Raw genomic sequence first — 5,781 nt, 5'->3', positions numbered from 1 at the left:
ACTCTTTCCTAAAAATGTCAAGAATACGATCTGAATGAAAACAAATTTATTCTGCAAGCAAGATTTCTAATTGTGCATAGCCAATGGTGTAATTACGGGTATAGTCACAACTTTCATGAACTGTAATTTGCAATGATAATTTATTTGAAGTACATTTTGACTCATAATATTGCTATACTACATTTCCCAGTAAATATCAAAAGTTAAAATTTAATCCCACAGCCTATTATTAACTGGAGAAAGAAACAGATTAACTGAAGAAATAAGAAGTATTAAATTGATTTTAAAGCTGCTGCCCCTGAAGTTAAGGTTAGAATTTCTGACAGCCCGCAACTGGTGTTTTCCTCTCACTAAAACAAAAATCACAGTGTTGAATTTCTTATTGCTCAGATTATTTGTAGTCATTTTCCTCACTCCTATAATTTGCCTTTGGTCTTGAGGAGGCTTTCCTTTGGTGAAGGGAAGGGAAAAAAAGGACAAAAAAGATTAATACATGATGTTCTAGGGGGGGGGGAAAGGTATATAAAATGCATCCCGTTGGGTTTTCCCTTACATGACTAGCACCTACTCAGCAAATCACAGGGTTCTTGAGTAAATTTGGGAGTGTGACAGCAAGTATAGTCACACCCTAAGAAGCCAGGAACAATTTATCTAGTATATTGAGCACAAATGAGCTTTTCTCGTATATTGTGAGTCCTAGTCTGTATTTACAAGCTAGTCCACCTATCATTAAAATATAGCTGATTCTCTCTCATAAATCAGTACACATTATGGACAATGCTTCTGGGAAGGATTTATCTCATCCTAGACCTGATGAATTAACACTAAAATTAATTATGAAGCTCTTTAGCAACAGGCTGGTTCTTCTCAGTGCAAGGGCAGTCAGAATCAGGTTACATTTTCTCTCCTTATTAAGGTTTTCCCTCAAAATCAATTTGTTATAAGAGAAGTATTATTTCCTGGTTTTGTTTTGCTTTCACGTGTCCTGCTTAGACAGTTGCAATGATACATGAGACTTTACCATGCATATGTGTTTTTTGAATTTGGCCATCATATATCCTGCAACAAGGTTTATTTCTCTTTTCCAGCAATATATTTCCTTTTTTTCCCTAAACATTCATAAAAACCAGTGGATTGATTGCTCAGAGGATTTCAGTCCTCAGTCCATCCAGTATGTCCAGCAATAGAAACTTCCTATATTATCCCACTAGAGTGCCTGTAGTTCCACATTCAGTTAATCTTTTCCTATTTAAATGGCAAAAAAATGCCCTGAAGTTTGAGGATGCTTTTATTTAGTAAATATTTTTCCAGTCAGAAACTGAGTAAGAAAACATATAAATTAGTAATCATATGTTTGAGGAAAACTAACAGATCCTGTTAGTTTCAGGAGAAGCCACAACCAAACATGTAACCTAAATACAGAGGATTTATTTTACATTAACCTACCCTACACTGAGGCACCAAACATCCTTGATCAAAACACACAAATAAACCTTATTTTTCTTAATATAAACACAACATCCTTTTGTAATAACCTGTGTTCCATAAACAATCATCGTTAATATGAGTGTCTCAAACATGGGATAGACAGCCAGTTTTAAAAATGAAAGCCCTTGCTAAAGAAATGGAAGGGATCTCTAATAGCTGATAGGTCTGATTCCATATTTCCAATATGAATCAATTCATTTCTAAAGAAAAAATACCACAATTTCAGCAAGTCAAGATATTTTATTTGATAATATATAAAAATTGACTGGCACGGATATCTGGCCGTAGTTTAGGTTAGGGTTCGGTTTCAAAGTCACGCTAGCTGTAGGTTTCAAGTTTTACAACAAAAAATTATTCTGAGCTGTTTGCATAATATTGAAACTTAAAAGAAATGCCATGTTCACGTCATTTTTTGATGCACTCAAACCTAAACACTTGAGGTCAGTATAAAGCATTGACTGAAAATGAAAACCAGGGGTTTGAGCAAGATGCCCTAGAGATTCTAGTTTTACCCTGTGTCTAAAATTGAAATTTTGAAATGTAAAACCTACACGCAGACCATTTTTATTCCCCCAATGCTCAACTTGGAAGCTGCATAAGCAATCACCTGACCAGTTCTTATCAAGTCCTTTAAAAATAAAAGGAAAACTAAAATGACTCTGGAAGTGAGCTCCCATGAGGGATAAATGTCCAACAGAGGAGTATGCAATCAGTGAAGTACCTGGAAAACAGGCTCCCTGTGAGGCAGGAGAGCAGCACAGCACAATGCAGGCACCCAGGCAGTGTGAGACAGGAAGCAGTTGCACGAATTTCTTAACCAATGTGGTATATGTGTACATAATGAGTGAATTCAGAGCTTGTTACATTTGTACTAACCAAAACAATGATAGCGCAAATATCATAAGGGAAGTAATGAAATTCAGAAATCCAGATCCTGAGAGTCTCAGATTCCAATGGATCATAACAGTGCAACAGTGAAAAAAAATAATAACTCCCCAGTAGGTCACTGCAATCACTGAGGGTGCAATTGTTTTTTTGGGCAATGCCCACTACTTGAAAATATATGAAGTATATATAGTGGACAGCTATACACATATAATATGTACATAGTGGACAGCTACTGAATGCAAATTCCCTCTAGATTCTCAGTATCACATCAGCTGAGTGCGATTTCCCAGAGCAGTGGTTCTCTGCAACTTTCTGACAAAACAGACTAAAACGCAAACCCTCTCCAAGATATTTGCAGTCTAAATCTGAAACCTATTCATGCACGCTGAATGATTCTGCTGGCTCTTTCACTCTTAATGACCAGCTAAATTTGGCATTTAGATCAATATTACACGTAAACAGATGATTTGGCATTTAAAATGTGTTTGTCCTTGTTATCGCTCTGCATGGTTATCGCTGCAAAAGGTACGTGGAGAAAGACTTCTGTGAAAAACTTTCATGAAAGCAGGATATTATTAGAGGTTAAAACTACAGATTGCCCATCAAAAATAAAGCAAAATGTCTGGACTTTTCTTGGCACAGAAACATTACACAGACACCATAGTTATACTATATACTATACCCGTTACACTACCTGTTTTTGTTATTATTATTTTATCAAGATGGAGATTCTCAGACAGCTGTATTCTTACTGTGCAAACATAAGAAAAACACCACCATATTTTTCTGTATCAATGAATGATGTGTCCTAATGCAAAGGGAATTCCATTTGTAATGGATGCAGTGTGAAAACTGGTAGAATTAGCTGCAGAAATTGGCAGGTGAGCCATAAATTGAGTATGATTTTTTAAATGTTGCATATTGATACAAACCTCTTTTATTAAAAAAAATTCTCACACCATTTGCTAATTGATAGGATTCATTTCTGATTCAGAAACACTACCATTTTTGGAACAGAAAGTTTCCTTAATGTTATTACTTTATTTAACTTCATATCGGGATGGAAAGATAAACGCCCTGAGCCGCAAAGATAGCTGTCCTCCTCAACCACAGGGGAATTTTAGGATAACCCCTGGAGTTTTACCCAAAATCTGTATGCTTTACACATATTCCTGGGGCTCATTAAGCATTACTGAGAGAGTACTTCCATTTTATGCTGCAAGCAGAGGAATGCATTGCAAAATAATACTTACTATGTGGAAGTGTTTGATACTTAGATTATAGTGCTATTTATTCAGTTACCAACCAGTTTCCTGTAGCAAAAGAATTTTTCATCCAGAATTTCTAAAGCTCAGGCAAAATCACAAATCAGCCTAGGAGGTAAGTCATCAAGCATTTTATAGATGGCATTTAATAGAACACTTTGTTTAAATTTTACAGAAAGACCTCCAGCTTTAAGTGTAATCATCTGTGAAGTTTGTTCTATTCATAGTACATGCACAATGTTGTAAAGCTATCAGCACAGAATAGTCTGTAGCATTAAAAATATAAATTTCTTTAACATTAAGAAAATGGAGAAAAACAATTTTGTAATCTGCCTGAAGACTTTTTTTTCACATTTCTTTTGTTCATAGACTGGAGAAAAAAAAAAAAAAAAAAAACCAAAAGTTGTTTCACACATACTCTTCAGAATACGTGAAGCACAAAATATACAATTAATAATATGATCCAACACCAGAGTGCTGTCATTTGCATAATTTGCAAACTCAAAGAGCTCCCAGAAATCCCCTTTGGTTTACAAAAAGCCTCTAATTAATAAAAAAAAAAAAAGAAGAAGAAGAAAAAAAAAAGAAAAAAAAGAAAGAAAAAGAAAATAAAAGGGAAAAAAAAAGGAACTGCACTGAGGCAAATATAAAACACTTGGACAAGAGCAACATTTGCAAGTAGCAAAGCATAGCACTTTTTAAGAAAATTATTCTTGGCTCAACTTGTAGAAGAGTTTTATTGTGCCTCAGCTGCAGACTGGTACCTGCTGGTCTTCTTGTTCTCTGGCTGCAGCACGGCCATAAGCATTTTGTGGAGTTCCCAGGCTGGTCCCAGCACTTTTTCAGGGAACCCCTTCTGCCTCTTGCTGGTGGTCTTTTTGTTTTCAGCTACATATATGTATGGAGATTTGTTCCCGAGCAGATGCCTTCTAGGTAGCTGCATTGCACTATTGTTCATGGCTTGAAATACTCTGTCTAAATAAAGGAATTATTTCTTCTCTTGAACATTTTGCTACTGAATTCTATAGCCATGGCTTTAGCACCTCTACTGGCAATTGGATGATGCAGCAGTCTCTCTATAAATTAGTTTTGGGGGTTTTATACCTTTCTCCTGTGCTTTGTTTTACACACACTCTCCCTCTCTTTCCTATACTTCCTCCCATTACATCTCTACGTTTAGTCTATCACTTGGATGTGCTGCCTCTGATCCCACATGGACTTTCTTTCTAGTTTTTTTAAATTTTAAACCTTTTTCCCCCACCATTTCCATTTTCACATTTCTTCTCTCTCTTTCCATGTATCTGTAGACAGATGTTATTTTCTTCTTTCAAAATGACTTCCTTTGTTTAGCAAAGTTCCCCCTTTTGTAAGAGATCAGCTGGCCTCTCAGGCAGTAAAAGGAGAGCTGCTGCTCCAGTACTCTCAATTAAGTGAGCACTACCATGAATCACGCAGTCCTTGAGAGACCAGTCATGTCTTGCTGTTGAGGGAGGACTGCAAGAGAAAAAGATGTGCATGGGACCATTGCTAGACTGTGCATACCCTAACATTTTTTTGATGTGTCCTGACAGATCTTTCTACGTGGACTTTTTCAGGTGTGGAGATCCACCAGGGAGGCAGGCCAGACCCAGCTGAGGAACTGGCAGCAGCCCAGCTACAAAAGGCTGTAAGGTTTTCACCAGAACGGTGTTTTCAGGAAAACAGAATACATCAGAATCAGCGAAGACTCAGCAGTACGGTACCAGGGATTTTGTGAATTGTCCAGTAACATTAGCAAGTGGTGTTGTGCTGGCACTGTTTCCACACTAGCTTAGTCAGAAAGCACATTATTTGTGTCCTGTGTGATTGTATTAAATTATCATCGTAAGAAACAAGTAGCAACCGACCTGCATGGAAACAGGCAAGTGTGTGAACACATCACAGAAACCATTCAAACTCTCCAGCGTTGGATCTACTCAATTAGCCAACATGCAGCAGCAGTTTGGGGGCAATGGCCATAGCACAAGTCAAGAAAAGTCTTTAAAATAAAATACTGGTTCCCTAAATTTTTCTTATTAGACCAAGCTCCCTTCTAGCGTGTAACATCTTTATCTTGCAAAATGATTACGATTTGGCCACAGCTGATGAAATTGATTCCATC

Source organism: Merops nubicus, unplaced genomic scaffold (assembly GCF_000691845.1).
Source record: "Merops nubicus isolate BGI_N331 unplaced genomic scaffold, ASM69184v1 scaffold13607, whole genome shotgun sequence".
NCBI lineage: Eukaryota > Metazoa > Chordata > Aves > Coraciiformes > Meropidae > Merops > Merops nubicus.
Note: the sequence above shows the minus strand (reverse complement) of the source record.